The sequence below is a fragment of the Filicampus tigris genome, chromosome 22, assembly GCF_054856515.1.
Source record: "Filicampus tigris isolate MCC_2025a chromosome 22, RoL_Ftig_1.0, whole genome shotgun sequence".
In the NCBI taxonomy this organism is placed as follows: Eukaryota; Metazoa; Chordata; class Actinopteri; order Syngnathiformes; family Syngnathidae; genus Filicampus; species Filicampus tigris.
The window spans coordinates 10,443,939-10,466,156 of record NC_141238.1 but is presented as its reverse complement, the minus strand read 5'-3'; the positions used below and the strand labels follow the sequence as shown (position 1 = coordinate 10,466,156).

Sequence of the window (22,218 nt, the reverse complement as noted above, 5' to 3'; positions counted from 1 at the left end):
GCGCTAATAAAATTTTGTAAAAATCAGATAGTACAATACAACTGCTGTGTTTATAATTCGTGAGCGCAGCGCAGCGTGCTCCCGGCCGACCAGTGGCACCGACGACTTAAGACATCGCCAAATAAAGTGTGAAAGTGTTTGTTATTTTTGTTTTAGGTTGTCTTAAAACAGCTTAACTTAACTACAATCTCGCGTTGCATTTTATCCAAAGGACTTTATTAATGTTGTTGTGCAAAGATAAAGTTAATGCATGATCCCCGGCGGCCATGCTTCTTCTTCGTTTTTGAAATGAAGTAGGAGGAGAAGAAGAAAAAGCAGGCGAAGAAGAAGCGGACGCTCTTACTTTCACTTTTCACGACGGCGACACGCGTTGTAGTGCAGGATTGGATAAATTACACTATGGCACTCTAGTTAAGGTAAGTCAATTTTATGATAAAAATTAAAACTTTATTATAGTTTTTAGCGAACGTTCCGTTGTGCTCGTCAGCTGCCGCGGTCGGTCGAAGCTAAATTCTGATCACAGCCTGCAAGCTTGATATTTATATTCTTCGTTTAGCATTTTTATAGTTAAATTGATTGTTTAACTAGTATTTAGAAGTGTGGGAACCATGTTGGGGTTCGCAACAGCGTAACAGAGGCGCAAATCCCCCAAAATAAAACGTAATCCCCCAAAATAATCATAATCATAAATCCGACTCTACTTTGCAGGTTTCACTTATCGTGGCGGGTTCTGTCCCCCATTAACTGCGATGAATTTTATATATATATATATATATATATATATATATATATATATATATATATATATATATATATATATATATATATATATATACACATATGTACATATATACACTCATATATATACATACATATATGTACATATGTGTATATATACATATATATAAACATATATAAACAAAACAATACAAAAGACAGAAGAAATAAAAAATATAAAATAAAAAATACAAGTGCATATGTATAAGTATGTGTATATGTATATAAGTATATATGTACGTAAGTCTTAAATAAACCAAAAATAAAAAGGGTATAAAGTAATAAAAACATTCAACTCATACACAAGGGGAAATTCCTTCAATTTTTGATGTATTATTTGTATCTTTGGTCTTTTAATTAACTTTAATGACTTAATATAAATATCAAATTCGTTAATAAAATTTTGAAAAACGGTTTGATTTTTGATATTTTTTCTTGTGGATATAGAACTTTGCTATACATAAAATTCTATCTGTAGAGATTTCCTCATTCTTGTTTGGAAGAGTAAGACCAAATGTAATATGATTTCTTGATAATGACGTTGGGAACGATAGGAGTGATCCAAAGGTGTACATCCTTCCAGAATTCTTGTGTTTTTGGACAAGCGAAAAACATATGGTCAGTGGTTTCAATGTCATTGTTACGGAAAGAGCACATATTGTTTTCAATATTAAAACGTGATGTTAGTAATTCTTTCGATGGGTAAATATTATTCATAATTTAAAATGTATTTCCTTAATTTTGGGGGGTATTGGAAGATTCAAATATATAGTTCTTAACTTGTTTATGTAGCCTCATCAAATTCCCTATGAATACCGTTTTTGTTTTGTTTTTCAGGAAATATAATTTTTGTAAGACACTGTCTTATGAAATTATTATTACATTTTCTATTCCTGATCGAGAGCCCTTGCAATAGGGCTGGGGGCAGCTGGGGGTTTATTTGTTGATATTTCATTATTTCTCTAGTCATAGAGACAAATTGTTGTGGAAGTGCATTTATCAATTTGTGAAAGTTACATCTATACGTTCATATATGTTCCTCTCAAACCAATCCGAAAAAAAAAAGATTTGTTCCTGTGTAATATGTAGCATTATTCCAAAGAGCAGTCACATGTGAATAGTTGTGGATGTACAACATTTTCCAATACAAAAGGATTTGTTTGTGGAACGCAGACAATTGAATTGGTAATTTTTCTATCACAAAATCACAAACAAGAAGAAACTGTAAGCCTCCTAGTTTTTTAAATATATAGTTGGGGATGCAATACCAGAATGAGTCTCTATTAATAGTCCATGATTTAAGCCAATTTATTTTCAAGGTCCCATTGAGGCAATCAAAATCTATTGCCTTTAGGCCCCCTTCACCTATTTCTTTAACCAGGTGACTTTTTTTCGTGTAATGTGGTTTATTTCGCCAAATAAAGTTGAAATTAATTTGGTTGATAGATTGGATCAGTTTATTTGGAATTGCTTGGGAGTAGGCCGGGTAAATGCATCTTGACAAACTTTCTACTTTGGTTAAATAGATTCGGCATATGATCGATAAATCTCACTGCAGCCATAAATCAAATTGGGACTTACATTGTTTAATTTTATGTTCAATATTCTGAGTCTGACTCTGCTTCTTTGTTAGATAAACACCTGGGTATTATATTACAGATTTTACTGGAATGTTATGAATATTTTCTAATTCTGTATCATGTATAGCTAAAAGTTCACATTTCTGAAGATTTAGAGTTAGCCCTGACGCTAAAGAGAATTTTTTAATTTTCTATAATTATGGATACCTGATAACGATCTTTAAGAAAAAGAGTTGTGTCATCAGCCAGTTGGCTGATCCCTACTTCAGTTCCTAATATATTTAGTTTCTTAATGTCAACACACGTTTTTTTGTATACGGCTAGCATCTGTGTGACTAGAATAAACAAATATGGTGATATTGGACAGCCCTGCGGGATTCCTACATTTATTTTGAAACTAGGAGCTGTACCTTGACGTAAAGAGACACAACTGTTTATATTCTGATAAAGACTTGCAAGCATTCTTCTAAACTAAATGCCAAAACCGAATAATTCAAGCACAGCTAGAATGAATGAATGCTCCACCGAAACAAAGGCTTTGTAAAAGTCCAAAAATAGAAGGAGTCCCTCATCCTCAATAAGATTATTGTATTCAATAATATCCATTAGCAGCCGTATATTATTATGAATTGATCTGCCTTTTAAGAATCCAGACTGAGTTTGGTCCACTATATTAGATATTCCGGAACAGAGACGAGTGGTGAAAGCATAATAGTAGTTTATGGTCTGAGTTTCTTAAGGTAATACGTCTTCTGTTTTCAATGTATCTTGGATCTTTACCAGGCTTTGGAATTAAGATAATGACCCCATGTGCCATTGTGGGAGGAAGAACGCAAGTAGTAAATAAGTCAGAAAAAACTTGATGCAAAAGTATTCGTATTTCCTGCCAAAAGTGTTTATAAAAGGCCCCTGTCAGCCCATCCGAGCCTGGAGCGCGGTTGACTGACAGGCGACCAGCCACTGTATCGAGCTCTGCCATTGTGATTTGTTCGTCACAAGTTTTTTTATAATCAGGATTTATAGTGGGAACGTGTGCGGCTATCTTGTTGAGAAATATGTCACGATATTCCTTTGAAAATTTGGAAGTGTATAGTTTGTTATAAAATTTGTAAAATTCTGAGGAAATTTGCTTTTCGTCTGTGACTTCAACATTATCAATAAAGAGGGATTTGACATTATTCCTTTCCTGTCTTTTTCTTTCGAGGCCACAAAAATAAGATGAATTTTTTTTGCCTACCTCAATCCATTTAGCTCTTGATCTAATGAATGCTCCCTGTGCTCTTTGTGGAAAAATTTCATCAAGTTCGGGTTGCAGTTCAAGTATCTTTTTCCTGTCCTCTTCTGTTGGGTCCGGTTTATTGCAATACATGTTCAGCTGTTTAATTATGGTAAGTTCTTTCTCATCCAAAGCCTTTTTAATTTTTTTGCTAAATGATATACTGAACCGACGAATTTTATACTTAAGAAACTCCCACTTTTTAACTGGTGTTGGAATGTCCTCTCGATTAACAATCTCTGATATTATCGATATAATATGTTCACAATAGGTCTCATTTTTTAAAAGATTAGAGTTAAATTTCCAGTACTTATTTGTATGCATACTTTGCATTTTGGGTTTAATGCAAAGGTGAATAACTCAATGATCAGATAGTGGTGCAGCAGAAATATCAGAACTGATATCATAGCATAATAACTGATTGGCAACAAGACAGTGGTCAATCCTTGATTTGAGGTTATAATTGGGGATGAACCATGAGTATTGAAGTATTCCGGGATGCGTGTGTCGCTAAATATCAATTAGACCTAGTTCCTTACAGAAATTTGTGAAAATTGTATTGGGATGATTGGTAGGCAATGTATTTGGAAACCTATCCAAAAAATCATCAAGTGTCAAATTCAGATCATCCCCAATTATAATGTTATCTGTTGGATGTGAAAAACGAATATCTTCTAAGTGCGAAGAAATCCCCTCCAACAATGAACTGGTGTCCCTTGTATTGTTATAGCCATATACATTAACTAGGATGAACTTTAAATGATCAATAATTACTGTTATAGTAATAATCCCTTTGGCATTTGTTTCCATGTTTTCTGTGCCGCAGTAATCATGCATTGAAAGCACTCTTCGACTGTCTTTGTTCATTGTTGTGACGGTGTTCGTTAGTTTTCAACAAAAACGGGTTACATCTTCTTATTCCAGAAGGTTCAGAATCACAAAAGTAGTATTCGATACAAATTACCATGAGTTTTAGGGATGATTATTTTCCCTTTATACCATCTTTTAGGGAACACTGCTCAGAGGTGCTCACAACACGTCTGCTCCCTTCGCCGCCATCTTGGCCTCTCGCCTCGATTGAGGCAGCGGTCGTGGTATTAGCGGAAGTGACGTAAAGGCTGCCTCGACAGCTGCCACTGCCGCAAATTGCGCTTGGTCTTACTCATCAGCCCCTTTTCACAAAGTTTTACATTTTTTTGTCGCTGAAAGTAGGCTATCGGCATTACCAGCCCCACTCTAACCATAACCCTCAGAACAGCGTTATCAGCAGTTCTTGTTCCTTACTCTGCGCATCTTTGGACATTATAATCTGACAGTGAAATTTGCCTCATGTAGCGTTGCACTGAAGCGTGGAGAATCTGAGCGTTTAGCCAGGTTGTTGTGATGAAGATTAACTGTGTTATGGGTCTGGCATCGAAGGTAGAGAGGCTTGGCAGCAGAGTTTGAGTGGTTAGCGTTTAACGTCACCTAGCCATAGCCCATCTCGGCAGCCTCTTTACGTTGCCTCCGCCATCTATGGTGTCTGAGTTTGTACTGTCATCCAATATCCACATGATTATAGTATACAGCAGCGAAGGTAAAAGTACAGTTAAAAATCAAAAGGCACGGATTGTCTGTCATCTCATTATCTCGATATCTCAATAAATGGCCAATATCGTGATGGATTTTTTTCAATATTACCTAACACTACTTGTAGCTAACGATGTGAAGGCACATAGGAAAGCCAGTTCAGAGAGCACTGGTGCTTTACATTTTGATTAACTTTGTTTTGGGCACAGATTGAACAGTTTTGGGGTAAAAAATTAGCTTTGTAAGAAGAGTCTGGGGTTTTGTGAATGCAGCTTGAAAATGGGGTTTAGAGAAAAGTAGCTTTTCAAGAGATGTCTTAGCAATGGAAAATAAACTGCATATCATGAGACGCCTGACAATTAATGTAACTCTCGCCCCCTGCCATGAGTGCAGGGTCTTTCATAAGTTCAGTTTTAACTTCATCTTACAGTGTGTCAAACAAAGCAGTTCTATAAATAACCATGGGGGTGTGACCCCATCATATCTGTCCAAATACTTATGCAATTTTAGAGATGTCGACCGGGATCCATGGGAGGGTCGCAGTCCGGGATCTTCAGCACCATCAGCAAGTAGGCAGTAAAGCTATCACAGCTGATCGCGAACACACGTCATCACATCATCGACAGCACCTATTATTCACCACAAAAACAAAAACCCAAAAGGGCCTCAGAACAGTGACAGAAAAATTTGCAACCATATAAGCAAATAAAGTATGTGTCTAATGTCCATATTTGTAATATTCTCAGAGTTTATGTTTTCCGAGTGGTCCCTGAAGTGCACAAGAATGTGATTGTCTGATGTTATACTGTGCTATGCTGGAGGTGCTATCAGCACTCCGTGTGTTCTTCCATTAAACTGACTTTATGAACACAAAACAAGACCGCCCTCTTGTTTACTCGTCCTCAGTCGCTGAGGCAAACCAATTTATTCACCGTTCTGAGATTTAAAACTGCCATCCTCTTTCCAAATGCTTCTCTCTACTCCCACAAGGTGACACACGTCCGCTCTACTGCTCACTGTGCACTCTGAGTGGGATCATGCATCGGCGTTCATTCTACTCCTGTGTTAAATGCGTCAATTATTTTGACGCGATCAATTACAAAATTTAACTATCCATCCATCCATCCATCCATTATCTTCCGCTTATCCGAGGTCGGGTCGCGGAGGCAGCAGCTTCAGCAGGGAAGCCTAGACTTCCCTCTCCCCAGCAGCAACTTCCAGCTCTTCCGGAGGGATCCCAAGGCGTTCCCAGGCAAGCCGGGAGACATAGTCTCTCCAGCGTGTTCTGGGTCATCCTCGGGGTCTCCTGCCGGTGGGACATGCCCGGACCACCTCACCAGGGAGGCGTCCAGGAGGCATCCTTATCAGGTGCCCGAGCGACCTCAACTGGCTCACCACGACATACCTATACAGGGTCCGCATCACAGCATACGCTGCACCGATCCGCCTGTCGATCTCCTGTTTCATCCTACCCTCACTCGCGAACAAGACCCCAAGACCCCAAACTCATCCACTTGGGGCAGAATCCCATCCCCGACCTTGAGAGGGCACACCACCCTTTTCTGACTGAGGACCATGGTCTCAGATTTGGAGGTGCTGATTTTCACTCCGACCGCTTCACACTCGACTGCGAACCGCTCCAGCGAGAGTTGGAGATCGCGGCTTGAAGCCAACAACACCACATCATCTGCAAAAAGCAGAGATGCAATACTGGCCCGCAAACTGAACCCCCTCGACACTTCGGCCATGCCTAGAAATTCTGTCTATAAAAGTTATGAACAGAATCGGTGACAAAGGGCAACCTTGGCGGACTCCAACCCTCACCGGAAACAAATCCGACTTACTGCCAGCAATGCAGACCAAACTCTGACATCAGTGGTACAGGGACCGAACAGCCCTTATCAGGGGGCTCGGTACCCCCGTACTCCCGAAGCACCCCACACAGAACTCCCCGAGCGACACGATCGAACGCCTTCTCCAAGTCCACAAAACACATGTAGACTGGTTGGGCGAACTCCCATGCACCCTCGAGGACCCTGCTTGTCCATTGTTCCACATCCGGGACGAAAACCACATTGCTCCTCCTGAATCCGAGATTCGACCTTCCGACGGACCCTCCTCTCCAGCACCCCTGAATAGACCTTACCGGGGAGGCTGAGGAGTATGATCCCTCTGTAGTTGGAGCACACCCTCCGGTCCCCCTTCTTAGAAAGGTGGACCACCACCCCGGTCTGCCAATCCAGAGGCACTGTCCCCGATGTCCACGCAATGTTGTAGAGGCGTGTCAGCCATGACAGCCCCTCAACATCAAGAGCCTTTATGAACTCCGGGCGGATTTCAGCCACCCCCCGGGGCTTTGCCACCAAGGAGCTTTTTGACTACCTCGGTTACTTCAACCCCAGAGATGGGAGAGCCCACCTCAGAGTCTCCAGGCTCTGCTTCCTCAGTGGAAGGCGTGTCGGTGGAATTGAGGAGTTCTTCGAAGTATTCTCTCCACCGACCCACAACGTCCCGAGTTGAGGTCAGCAGCACCCCGTCTCCACTATAAACAGTGTTAATGGTGCACTGCTTTCCCCTCCTGAGACGCCGGATGGTGGACCAGAATTTCCTCGAAGCTGTCCGGAAGTAATTTTCCATGGCCTCCCCGAACTCCTCCCACACCCGAGTTTTTGCCTCAGTCAGAGCTGCACTACGCTTGGCCAGCCGGTACCTGTCAGCTGCCTCCGGAGTCCCGCAGGCCAAAAAGGCCTGATAGGACTCCTTCTTCAGCTGGACAGCATCCCTTACCGCTGGTGTCCACCAGCGGGTCCGGGGATTGCCGCCACGACAGGCCACAGCGCCGATCGGCCGCCTCAACAAGGGAGGCACGAAACATGGTCCACTCGGACTCGATGTCTCCCGCCTCCCTCCGGGACGTGGGCAAAGTTCTGCCGGAGGTGGGAGTTGAAACTCCTTCTGATAGGGGATTCTGCCAGACCTTCCCAGCAAACCCTCACAATACGTTTAGGTCTGCCAGGTCCGACCGGCATCTTCCCCCACCATCGGAGCCAACTCACCACCAGATGGTGATCAGTTGACAGCTCTGCCCCTCTCTTCACCCGAGTGTCCAAAACATGCGGCCGCAAATCCGATGATACAACTACAAAGTCGATCATCGAACTGCGGCCTAGGGTATCCTGGTGCCAAGTGCCACACCCTTATGTTTGAACATGGTGTTCGTTATGGACCGTGATCGTTATAATCCGTGACGAGCACAGAAGTCCAGTAACCCGAACACCGCTCGGGTTCAGATCGGGTGGGCCGTTCCTCCCAATCACGCCCTTCCAGGTCTCACTGTCATTGCCCACGTGAGCATTGAAGTCCCCCAGCAGAACAATGGAGTCGTTGGCAATAGGTATGCCCACACCTGCGCGGCGCCTCTCACCTTGGGCAACTCCAGAGTGGAAGAGTGTCCAACCCCTCTCGAGAGGACTGGTACCAGAGCCCAAGCTATGTGTGGAGGTGAGCCCGACTATATCTAGTCGGAACTTCTCAGCCTCACACACCAGCTCGGGCTCCTTCCCTGCCAGAGAGGTGACATTCCATGTCCCAAGAGCTGATTTCTGCTGCTGGGGATCGGACCAAGGTGCCTGCCTATAACCGCCGCCCAGCTCGCACAGCACCCGACCCCTTTGGCCCCTCCCACTGGTGGTGAGCCCATGGGAAGGGGGACCCACGTTGCCTTTTCGGGCTGAATTTTGGGGGAACCAAAAATGTTAGGGGCAAAAAAAATGCAAGTTTTGGGTCCATTTCTGGGTCATTTGGGTCACTTCCTGTTCATTTCCCGGTCATTTGGGGTCACTTCCTGTTGAATATGGGTCACTTCCTGTGGATTTAAGTTTGAACGGGGTGAATCGGATGAAGTCTGTGGAAGTTGCGGCACGCCAAAGTTTTGGAGTTCCAAAAAATAAGTAATATCATAATACTAGAGAATGCAATTCCTGGAGAAATTGCGTGTAAAGGCGAAGGAAGCTGAAAAGAAACTGTGGAATCCATTGGAATAAAGTTGAATGACACTGAATAAAGTGGAATGAAGTAGGAATTGCAGGTGGTGAATTTAATGGTGTTTTTAAGGTTGAATAATATCTATTTTTGGGAAGTAGGAATTGCAGCTTAACCAATGTGAGTTGAATGAGCTGAATGTTGAGAATTTGAAATCTGAATGATTTAAACATGAAGTGTTAAATGTGCCATTCGGAACGAGTGGTAAATTTTTTAATGGTTTTTTGAAGGTTGAATAATTCGGATTTTTGGGAAGAAGGAAAAAAAAATTAAACAAGGATTGAATGGCTGGGATTGAACCAACAATCCTGGTTGGGAAACGACCACTCGATCACTGATCCATGACGCCGCCAATGTTGGAATGTAAGTTTAATGAGCTGAAGGGTGTGAACGTGTCTTTGGGAATGATGCTTAATTAGGGTCACCTGGGGATGAGTATTCAGTTGTGGTGAGTTGTTATTTAATTAAGTTAAATAAAGTTGAATGACACTGAATGAAGTTGAAAAAAGTGGAATAAAATCGATCGATGCTGAATAAAGTGGAATGAAAAAAGATTGAAACAAGAAGGGAATGGGGATTGAACCCACCACCTCCTGGTAGGGAAAACACCACTCTACCACTGAGCCATGCAGCCTATGATATTGGAATGTGAGTTAAATGAACTGAAGGATGTGAATGAGCCATTGGGAATTGTTTAAAGATTGAGTAATTAGAATTTTTTTGGAAGTAGGAATTGTGGGTCATGTGGAATGTGAGTTGAATGATCTGAATGTTGTGAATTTAAAATTGGAATGGTTTGAATGTGGAAGTAGCGGCGTGCCAAAGTTTTGGATTGGCAAAAAAGAAGCAATAGCGTAGTAACACTAGAGAATGCAATTTCTGGAGAAATTGCGTGTGAAGGTGAAGGAAGCTGAAAAGCAACTGCGGAATGCGTTGAAATGAAGTTGAAAAAGGAATGATACTGAATAAAGTTGAATGATACTGAATGAAGTTGAATGAAGTTGAACGACCACTATGAAAAACTGTGGAATTCTTTGAAATGAAACTGAATGAAGTTGAAAACCCTCAAATTATAGAGGATAGCCTTGAATGAGGAAGATATAAAAAAAAAAAGAAGGGAAAAAAAAGGCTTCTGGTTAATTTCCGGGTCATTCGGGTAACTTCCTTTCCATTTCCGGGTCATTTGGGTCACTTCCGGTCCATTTCCGTGTCATTTGGGTCACTTTCGGTCCATTTCCTGGTCATTTGGGTCACTTCCGGTTAATTTCCGGGTCATTTCCGGTTCATTTCCGGGTCATTTAGACCACTTCTGTTCCATTTTCAGGTCATTTGGGGCACTTCCGATCCATTTCCGGGTCATTTGGGTCCCTTCCGGTCCATGTCCAGCTCATTTGGGTCATTTCCGCTCCGTTTCTGGGTCATTTGGGTCACTTCCTGTGGATTTTGGGTCCTCCTCCAAGATGGCCGCCGCATTGGAGAGACCCCGGGTGACTATCCCCAGTTTACCTTACGTCCCTCTCCAAGATGGCCACCGCACTGGAGAGACCGCTTTGTGAGTATGCTCAGTCTAGCTAATGTGCCTGACCAAGATGGCCGCCGCACTGGGGGGACCTCGGGGTGAGTATCCCCAGTCAAGCTAATGTCCCTGACCAAGATGGCCGCCGCACCGGGAAGATCTCGGGGCGAGTATCCCCAGTTTAGCTGATGTCCCTGACCAAGATGGCCGCCGTACCCGGGAGACCTCGGGGCGAGTATCCCCTGTCTAGCTAATGTCCCTGACCAAGATGTTTGCCGCACCAAGGAAACCTTTGGGTGGGTACTCCCAGTCTAGCTAATGTCCCTGACCAAGATGGCCGACGCACCGGGGAGACCTCGGGGTGGGTATCCTCAGTCTTGCTAATGTTCCTGTCCAATATGGCTGCTGCACCGGGGAGACCTCGGGGCAAATATACCCTGTCTAGCTAATGTCCCTGACCAAGATGGCCGCCGCATATGGGAGACCTCAGGGTGATTATCCCCTGTCTAGCAAATGGCCCTAACCAAGATGGCCGCCTTACTGGGGAGACCTTGGGGTGAGTATACCCTCTAGCTAATGTCCCTGACCAAGATCACCGCCGTACCGGGGAGACCTCGGGGTGTGTATCCTCAGTCTAGCTAATGTTCCTGTCCAAGATGGCCGCCGCACCAGGGAGACCTCGGGGTGGGTATCCTCAGTCTAGCTAATGTTCCTGTCCAAGATGGCCGCCGCACCGGGGAGACCTCGGGGTGAGTATCCCCAGTCTAGCTAATGTCTCTGACCAAGGTGGCCGCCGCATACTGGAGACCATGGGATGAGTATCACCTGTCTAGCTAATGTCCCTGTCCAAGATGGCTGCCGCACCGGTAATACCTCGGGGTGATTATCCCCAGTCTAGCTAACGTCCATGTCATAGATGCCTGCTGCACCGGGGAGACCTCGGGGTGATTATCCCAAGTCTAGCTAATGTCCCTGTCCAAGATGGCTGCTGCACTGAGGAGACCTCGGGTTGATTATCCCCAGTCTAGCTAATGTCCCTGAACAAGATGGCCGCCGCACCGGGGAGACCTCGGGGTGATTATCCCCAGTCTAGCTAACGTCCCTGTCATAGATGGCTGCTGCACCGGGGAGACCTCGGGGTGATTATCCCTAGCTAATGTCCCTGACCAAGATGGCCGCCGCACTTGGGAGACCTCGGGGTGAGTATCCCCAGTCTAGCTCATGTCCCTGATAAAGATGGCGGCCACCACTGGGAGACCTCGGGGTGATTATCCCTAGTCTAGGTAATGTCCCTCCCGGAGATGGCCGCCAAACTTGGGAGACCTCGTGGTGAGTATCCCCAGTTTAGCTAATGTCCCTTCCCAAGATGGCCTCTGCACTCAGGAGACCTCCGGGTAAGTATCCCCAGTCTATCTAATGTCCCTGTCCAAGATGGCCGCCGCATCGGGCAGACCTCGGGTTGAGTACCCCCTGTCTAGCTAATGTCCCTGACCAAGATGGCCGCCGCACTTGGGAAACCTCGGGGTGAGTGTCCCCAGTCTAGCTAATATCCCTGACCAAGATGGCGGCCGCCACCGGGAGACCTCGGGGTGATTATCCCTCGTCTAGCTATTGTCCCTGACAAAGAAGACCGCCGCACCGGCGAGACCTCGGGGTGAGTATACCCATTCTTGTTAATGTCCCTGACCAAGATTGCCTCCGCGCTTGTGAGACCTCGGGGTGAGTGTCCCCAGTCTAGCTAATGTCCCTGACCAAGATGGCAGCCGCCACCGGGAGACCTCAGGGTGATTATCCCCAGTCTAGCCAATGTCTCTGACCAAGATGGCCGCCGCACCGTGGAGACCTCGGGGTGAGTATCCCCATTCTAGCTAATGTCCCTGTCCAAGATGGCTGCCGCAACGGGGAGACTTTGGGGCGAGTATCCACAGTCTAGCTAATGTCCCTGTCCAAGATGGCTGCCGCACTGGTAATACCTCGGGGTGATTATCCCCGGTCTAGCTAATGTCCCTGACCAAGATGGCCGCCGCACCGGGGAGACCTCGGGGTGATTATCCCAAGTCTAGCTAACGTCCCTGTCATAGATGGCTGCTGCACCGGGGAGACCTCAGGGTGATTATCCCCAGTCTAGCTAATGTCCCTGTCCAAGATGGCTGCTGCACCGGTGAGACCTCAGGTTGATTATCCCCAGTCAAGCTCATGTTCCTCACCAAGATGGCTGCTGCACCGGGGAATCTTCGGGTTGATTATCCCCAGTCTAGCTCATGTCCCTGTCCAAGATGGCTGCCGCACTGGGGAGACCTTGAGGTGATTATCCCCAGTCTTGCTAATGTCCCTGTCCAATATTGCTGCCGCACTGGGGAGACCTCGGGGTGATTATCCCCAGTCGCAGCCAATGTCCCTGCCCAAGATGGCTGCCGTACTGGGGAGGCCTCAGGGTAAGTATCCCCATTCTAGCTAATGGCCCTGTCCAAGATGTCCACCACACTGGGGAGACCTCGGGGTGAGTATCCCCAGTCTAGATTATGTCCCTGACCAATATGGCTGCCGCTCTCGGGAGACCTTCGGGGTGAATATCCCTTGTCTAGTTAATTTCCCTGTCCGAAATTGCTGCCAAACTGGGGAGACCTCAGGGTGAGTATCTTCAGTCTTGCTAATGTCCCTGACCAAGATGGTGGCCACCACTGGGAGACCTTGGGGTGATTACCCCCAGTCTAGCTAATGTCCCTGACCAAGATGGCCACCGCACCAGGGAGACCTCGGGGTAAGTATTCCCAGTCTAGCTAATGTCCCTGTCCAAGATGGCCCCCGCACCGGGGAGACCTCGAGGTGAATATCCCCAGTCTACCTAATGTCCCTGTCCAAGATGGCCCCCGCACCGGGAAGACCTCGGGGTGTGTATCCCTAGTGTATCTAATGTCCCTGTCCAAGATGGACGTTGCACCGGGGACACCTCAGGGTAAGTATCCCCTGTCTAGTTAATGTCCCTTACCAAGATAACTGCCGCACCGGGGACACCTCGGGGTGATTATCCCCAGTCTAGCTCATGTCCCTGATAAAGATGGCGGCCAACACTGGGAGACCTCGGGGTGATTATCCCAAGTTTAGCTAATCCCTTCCCAAGATGGCCTCTGCACTCAGGAGACCTCCGGGTAAGTCTCCCCGGTCTATCTAATTTCCCTGTCCAAGATTGCCGCCACACCGGGGAGACCTCGGGTTGAGTACCCCATGTCTAGCTAATGTCCCTGACCAAGATGGCGGCCGCCACCGGGAGACCACGGGGTGATTATCCCTAGTTTAGTTATTGTCCCTGACAAAGATGGCCGCCGCACCGGCGAGACCTCGGGGTGAGTGTACCAATTCTTGTTAATGTCCCTGACCAAGATTGTCGCCGCACTTGAGAGACCTCGGGGTGAGTGTCCCCAGTCTAGCTAATGTCCCTTACCAAGATGGCGGCCGCCACCGGGAGACCTCGGGGTGCTTATCCCTAGTCTAGCTACTGTCCCTGTCCAAGATGGCTGCCGCACCGGGGAGACCTCGGGGTGATTATCCCCAGTCTATTCAATGTCCCTGACCAAGATGGCCACCGCACCGTAGAGACCTCGGTGTGAGTATCCCCATTCTAGCTAATGTCCCTGTCCAAGATGGCTGCCGCACCAGGGAGACCTCTGGGCGAGTATCCACTGTCTAGCTAATGTCCCTGACCAAGATGGCCGCCGTACAAGATAGACCTCGGGGCAAGTATACCCAGTCTAGCTAATGTCCCTGACCACGATGGCCACGGCACCGGGGAGACCTTGAGGTGACTGTCCCCAGTCTAGCTAATGTCCCTGACCAATATGGCCGCCTCTCTCGGGAGACCTTCGGGGTGAGTATCCCCTGTCTAGTTAATGTCCCTGTCCAAAATGGCTGCCGCACCGGGGAGACCTCAGGGTGATTATCCCCAGTCTAGCTAATGTCTGTGACCAAGATGGCCGCCGCACCAGGGAGACCTCGGGGTAAGTATCCTCAGTCTTGCTAATGTTCCTGACCAAGATGGTGTTCACCGCACCGGGGAGACCTCGGGGTAAGTATTCCCAGTCTAGCTAATGTCCCTGTCCAAAATGGCCCCCGCAACTGGGAGACCTCGGGGTGAGTATCCCCAGTCTAGCTAATGTCCCTGTCCAAGATGGCCCCCGCACCGGGGAGACCTCGGGGTGTGTATCCCTAGTCTATCTAATGTCCCTGTCCAAGATGGACGCCGCACCGGGGAGACCTCAGGGTAAGTATCCCCTGTCTAGCTAATGGCCCTTACCAAGATAACTGCCGCACTGGGGATACCTCAGGGTTATTATCCCTAGTTAATGTCGCTGACCAAGATGGCCGCCGCACTTGGGAGACCTCAAGGTGAGTATCCCCAGTCTAGCTCATGTCCCTGATAAAGATAGCGGCCACCACTGGGAGACCTCGGGGTGATTAACCCGAGTCTAGCTAATGTCCCTACCCGAGATGGCCGCCACACTTGGGAGACCTCGTGGTGAGTATCCCCAGTTTATCTAATGTCCCTGTCCAAGATGGCCGCCGCACCGGCGAGACCTCGGGGTGAGTATCCCCAGTCTTGTTAATTTCCCTGACCAAGATGGCTGCCGCACCGGGGAGACCTCGGGGCGATTATCCCCAGTCTAGCCAATGTCCCTGTCCAATATTGCTGCCGCTCCGGGGAGATAGCTAATGGCCCTTGCCAAGATGGCCGCCCCACTGGGGTCACATCGGGGTGAGTATCCCCAGTCTAGCTTATGTCCCTTACCAAGATGGCCGCCGCACCGGGGAGACCTCGGGGTAAGTATTCCCAGTCTAGCTAATGTCCCTGTCCAAGGTGGCCCCCGCACCGGGGAGACCTCGGGGTGAGTATCCCCAGTCTATCCAATGTCCCTGTCCAAGATTGCCGCCGCATCGGGGAGACCTCAGGGTGAGTATCCCCTGTCTAGCTAATGTCCCTGACCAAGATAACCACCGCACCGGGAACAATTCGGGCTGATTATCCCCTGTCTAGCTAATGTCCCTCCCCAAGATGGCCGGCGCACTGGGGAGATCTCTGTTTGTGTATCCCCATTGTAGCTAATGTCGCTGTCCAAGTTGGCCGCCGCACAGGGGAGACCTCAGGGTTATTATCCCCAGTCTAGCTAATGTCCCTGATCAAGATTGCCGCCGCACCGAGGAGACCCCGGGGTGAGTATCCTTCGTTTAGCTAATGTCCCTTCGCAAGATGGCCGCCGCACCGGGGACAATTCGGGCTGATTATCCCCTGTCTAGCTAAAATCCCTCCCCAAGATGGCCGGCACACTGGGGAGATCTCTGTTTGTGTATCCCCATTGTAGCTAATGTCGCTGTCCAAGATGGCCGCCGCACCGGGGAGACCTCGGGGTGAGTACCCCCTATCTAACTAATGTCCCTGACCAAGATGGTCTCCGCACTTGGGAGACCTCGGGGTAAGCATCCCCAGTCTAGCTAATGTCCCTGACCAAGATGGTCGCCGCACTTGGGAGACCTCGGGGTGAGTATCCCCTGGCTAGCTAATGTCCCTGACCAAGATAATCGCCGCACCCGGGAGACCTCGGGGTGATTATCCCTAGTCTCGCTAATGTCCCAGACCAAGATGGCCGCCGCACTGGGGAGACCACGAGGAGCGTGTCCCCAGTATAGCTAATGTCCCTGACCAAGATGGCCCCCGCACCGGGGAGACCTCGGGGTGAGTATCCCCAGTCTATCCAATGTCCCTGTCCAAGATTGCCTCCGCACCAGGGAGACCTCAGGGTGAGTATCTCCAGTCTATCTAATGTCCCTGTCCAAGATGGCAGCCGCACCGGGGAGACCTCGGGGTGAGTATCCCCTGACAAGCTAATGTCCCTGACCAAGATAACCGCCGCACCGGGGAGACCTCGGAGTGATTATCCCTAGTCTCGTTAATGTCCCTGACCAAGATGGCTGCCGCACCGGGGAGACATCGGGGTGATTATCCCCAGTCTTGCTATTTTTCCTGTCAAAGATTGCCACTGCACTGGGGAGACCTCGGGGTGAGTATCCCCAGTCTAGCTAATGTCCCTGACCAAGATGGCCGCCACACTCGGGAGACTTCTGGGTTACTATTCCTTGTCTAGCTAATGCTCCTGTCCAAGATGGCCGCTGCATTGGGGAGACCTCGGGGTTGATATCCCCAGTCTAGCTCATGTCCCTGCCCAAGATGGCCGCCGCACCGGGGAGAGCTTCGGGTGGGTATCCCCAGTCTAGCTAATGTCCCTGACCAAGATGGCCGCCGCACCGGGGAGACCTCGGGGTGATTATCCCCAGTATAGCTAATGTCCCTGACCAATACGGCCACCGCACTTAGGAGACCTCGGGGTGAGTATTCGCAGTCTAGCTAATGTCCCTGGCCAAGATAGCCGCCGCACTGGGGAGACCTGATAGTAATAATCCCCAGTCTAGCTAATGTCCCTGCCCAAGATGCCCGCCGCACTGGTGGGACCTCGGGGTGTGTTTCCCCAGTCTAGCTATTGTCCCTCCCCAAGATGGCCGCCGCACTGGGGAGATCTCTGGGTGTGTATCCCCATTCTCGCTATTATCCCTGTCCAAGTTGGCCGCCGCACCGGGGAGACCTCGGGGTGATTATCCCTAGTCTAGCTAATGTCTTATCGCAAAATTGCCGCCGCACCGGGGAGACCTCGGGTCGAGTATGCCCAGTTTAGCTAATGTCCCTTCGCAAGATGGAAACCACACTGGGGAGACCTCGGGGTGAGTATCTCCAGTCTATCTAATGTCCCTGTCCAAGATGGCCGCCGCACCGGGGAGACCTCGGGTTGAGTACCCCCTGTCTAGCTAATGTCCCTGACCAAGATGGCCGCCGCACTTGGGAAACCTCGGGGTGAGTGTCCCCAGTCTAGCTAATGTCCCTGACCAAGTTGGTCGCCGCACATGAGAGACCTCAGGGTAAGTATCCCCAGTCTAGCTAATGTCCCTGACCGAGATGGCGGCCGCATCGGGGAGACCTCGGGTTGATTATCCCCAGTCTTGCAAATGTCCCTGTCCAAGATGGCTGCAGCACCGGGGAGGCCTCGGGGTGATTATCCCCAGTGTACCTAATGTTGGTGACCAAGATGGCCACCGCACCGGGGAGACCTCGGGGTGATTATCCCCAGTCTAGCTAATGTCCCTGCCCAAGATGGCTGCCGCACCAGGGAGACCTCTGGGCGAGTATCCCCAGTCTAGCTAATGGTCCTGTCGAAGATGCCTACCGCACTGGGGAGATATCTGGGTGTGTATCCCCAGTCTAGCTAATGTCCCTGCCCAAGATGGCCGCCGTACTGGGGAGACCAACGGGCAATAATACTGGTCCACTGGAAATGAATGGTGAAATTGTGTGGCTTTTTAAAGTGTGAATGAGTTGAATGTGTGGGAAGTAGGAATTTTGGGGGTGTTGAAAAGTTGAATGTAAGTTGAATGAGTTTAATGACTTGAATTTGTGGAAATTGGGAAGGTGTAAATGTGAAAAGTTTAATGTGCAAATGGAAATGAATAGTCATGTCATGTCATCTTCCAAACCGCTTATCCTATACAGGGTCGCGAGGAGTTGCTGGAGCCTATCCCAGCCGTCAATGGGCGAAGGCAGACTACACCCCGAACTGGTCGCCAGCCAATCGCAGGGCACACATAGACACTGTCACTGAGCGGGAATCGATCCCACGCTGCCCGCACACAACTCAGGCGTGTGTACCACTACACTATCAGCGGACGGAAATGAAGAGTGAATAGTTGAATTTTTGTGGGTTTTTTAAGTGTGAATGAGTTGAATGTGTGAAAAGTAGGAACTTTAGTGGTGTTGAAAAGCTGAATGTGAGCTGAATGAGTTGAATGACTTGAATTTGGGGATATTGGAATGGTGTAAATGCTAAAAGTTAAATCTGCCAATGGAAATGAATGGTGACTCAGTGAATTTTTGTGTTTTTTTTAAGTGTGAATGAGTTGAATGTGTGAAAAGTAGGAATTGTGGGTGTGTTGAAAAGCTGAATGTGAGCTGAATTAGTTGAATGACTTGAATTTGTGGGAAGTAGGAATTTTGGGTGTGTTGAAAAGCTGAATGTGAACTGAATTAGTTGAATGACTTGAATTTGTGGAAATTGGAATGGTGTAAATGCTAAAAGTTAAATCTGCTAATGGAAAGGAATGGTGAATAGTTTATTTTTTGTGGGTGTTTTTAACGGTGAATGAGTTGAATGTGTGGGAAATAAGAATTTTGGGGGTGTTGAAAAGCTGAATGTGAGCAGAATGAGTTGAATGACTTGAATTTGTGGAAATTGGAATGGTGTAAATGTGTAAATCAGTTACTGTTATTAGCATTATTATTTCTGTTACTTCTGTTTGATTCTTTGTTTGGTTTCAGTACAAAACAGTTCCCTTGATCACAATGTAGCTTTAAATAATTTCTTTGAATACTTGGAATAATATTTGGTTAAAATAGGGCCGTCTAAAAACAATTGATAAGTTTATCTCAATCAGTCTGATCATTAATGCTAATCGCATGTCACAGTTCTGTAAACTGGTGTGGGCTTATTTTATTCAAAGAGTCTGTCGAAGAAACCCACGCTGGCCTTATTATGGGGGCGCCCTGTTTTGCGACACTTTCTCCCAGTTGGTTGTAGACCCGATGCGTGCTTTGTCATGTTGGAAATGTTGTCCACAATTCTGTTTCTCATGCAAAGAGAAAAGGTTTAATTGAAAAAAATCCAACAAATCCAGCATATTCAATCACTTCCTCATCAAAGGCATATGCTTGTATTTCAAAAATCTATCCATTGTCTCTATTGCCTCACCATCTAAATTCAAATTGTTACTATTTGTCTGTGTCTATTCTCACAAGGCATTTCCACATAGCCAGCCTAGAGCTTGTAAAGTACAGTGATCCCTCATTCATCGCAGTTAATGGGGGGACAGAACCCGCCGCGATAAGTGAAACCCGCAAAGTAGAGTCGGACTTATGATTATGATTATTATTTTATATGATATTTATTGTACAGTTTTATTTTGGGGGATTTGCACCTCTGTTACGCTGTTGCGAACCCCAACATGGTTCCCACACTTCTAAATACTTGTTAAACAATCAATTTAACTGTAAAAATGTAAAATGAAGAATATAAATACCAAGCTTGCAGGCTGTGATCAGAATTTAGCTTCGACCGACCACGGCAGCTGACGAGCACGACGGAACGCTCGCTAAAGACTACGTTAAAGTTTTAATTTTTATCATAAAACTGACTTACCTTAACCAGAATGCCATAGTGTAATTTATCCAATCCTGCACTTTAAAACGCTTGTTGCCATCGTGAAAAGTGAAAGTAAAAGCGGCCACTTCTTCTTCTTCCCTCATTCTTCTTCGCCTGCTTTTTCTTCTTCTCCTCCTCCTACTTCATTTAAAAAACAAAGAAGAAGCATGGCCGCCGGGGGGGGCGGGGGATCATGCATTAACTTTGCACAACAACATCAATAAAGTACTTTGGCTAAAATGCAACGCGGGATTGTAGTTAAGGTAAGCTGTTTTGATAGAAACTAAGACAAAAGTAAACACTTTCACACTTTATTTGGCGATGTCTTAAGTCGTCCGTGCCACTGGCCGGCCGGAGCGTGCTGCGCTGCGCTCACGAATTATAAACACAGCTGTTCTACTGTACTATCCAATTTTTACCACTTTGCAATTTGTAAACCCCTTTCAGCAAGCCCGTAGGCTTGTGGACAATGCGGGCTCGAAGTAATGTGTTGGAAGTCAAATTCCCGAGAAAACTCCTGGAACTCCTCACATGCGAATTGGGGTTCGTTGTCCGAAACAACCTGGTCCGGGCAGCCATAGCAAGCAAAAAGTGATTTTAGCTTCAGCACCACCTGTGAGGCAGTAGTTGTTGGCATGTGGAGTATCTCAATGAAATAATCGCAAAGGTCGATTGCAAGTCTTTGCCAAGGTCTGTCAGGCAGAGGAGTTGAGATGAGGGGCTCCTTACGCTGTGTATGCATCATCTCACGGCAGGTTTGACAGGACTCCACTTTCAGTTTGATGTCAGTGGAGATTCTGGGCCACCACCCGGATGCATTGGCCCGCTCTCTGCATTTAGTAAGGCCCTGATGCCCATCATGGATCCGATCCAGGATGTCGCCTCTCAATGGCGCTGGAATTTGTATGCGACATCCTCTTGTGACAATCCCTTTGTATTCTGACAGTTCACTTTTAACTTGATAGTAGTCTCTGATGGCAATAGGGACATTTCCCCCATAATCTGGCCAACCTGACTTGATATATTGCAGTAGCATCTTCAAGTTACTGTCAGCTTCAGTGGCTAGCTTTATAGCCTCAAGCTTTTGTGGTGTGGCTGGCATGCTGGTGATGACGGCTGCAATGTAACACTCTACCTCTGAATGAGTGTCACTTATCTCTGTTGAGCACTGTAATGGGCTACGGGATGGTGCATCAGCTACAGTAAGAGTCTTGCCTGGTGCATATTCAGCTGTAGGCTTAAACCTCATAAGTCTCATCAAGAGTCTTTGGCAACGAAAAGGAACATTGTCTAGATCCTTTTTGTTCATCAGCGGAACCAGGGGTTTATGGTCGGTGACCAACTTGAAGTTCTCCAGCCCGACCAGGTACTTCTCAAACCTCTCGCACGCCCAAACACTTGCCAGACATTCTTTTTCTATTTGGGCATATCTGGTTTCGGCGTCTGACAATCGGCGAGAGCAGTAAGCGAACGGTTTCCATTCCCCGTCATGTTGTTGTAGCAGCACGCCTCCTATGCCATAGCTGCTTGCATCCGCTGATACAGCAGTAGGTCGGTTCACATCGTAGAACTTGAGTACAGGAGATGTAGACAGAATGTCTTTGATACGCTCGAATGCCTCCTTCTCCGGGTGGTCCCACGTCCATGTGGTCTTGGATCTCAACAATTCGTATAAGGGCTGGCCCACTGTTGACAAATGAGGGATATACTTCCCCAAGTATGTGAACATGCTTAGGACACGTTTCAGATCCTGGACGTTCTGCGGCTCTGGCAGCTCTTTGTTGGCTTTCACTTTGGCAGGATCAGGTTTTACTCCTGATCTGTCAATCTGACCCAGGAAGTGGAGTTGTTTTGACCTGAACACGCACTTGTCTCTGTTCAACTTCAAACCTGTCGACTTCATTCTCTCCATTACTTTGCTTAGGCGCTCATCATGATGTTCTGGTGTGTCGCCATACACAAGTATGTCATCCATGTAGATGGCCACTCCGTCGAGATCACTCTGTCATTTTCCTCTGGAAGATTTCCGGAGCGCTGGGGATGCCAAAAGGCAGACGCTTGAATGCGTATCTCAGCGAAAGGTGTAATGAATGTGGTTAACTTGCTGCTTTGTGGATGGAGAGGTATCTGCCAAAAACCTGAGGCCGCATCCAATGACGTAAACATGGT

At 47.4% G+C, this 22,218-nt stretch overlaps 1 long non-coding RNA gene across 2 annotated transcripts; it reads left to right on the top strand.

Annotated features, from left to right (window-relative positions):
- Window positions 1–323: 323 nt before the first annotated feature.
- Window positions 324–20,998, top strand: LOC147126982 (uncharacterized). 2 transcript variants are annotated; one of them, XR_015084701.1, is made up of 4 exons: window positions 324–416; window positions 10,568–15,964; window positions 16,114–16,159; window positions 18,348–20,998. It is a non-coding gene; the product is annotated as an uncharacterized LOC147126982 (long non-coding RNA). The 2 variants fall into 2 exon arrangements; XR_015084700.1 differs by having other exon boundaries at window positions 10,568–16,159.
- Window positions 20,999–22,218: the final 1,220 nt, after the last annotated feature.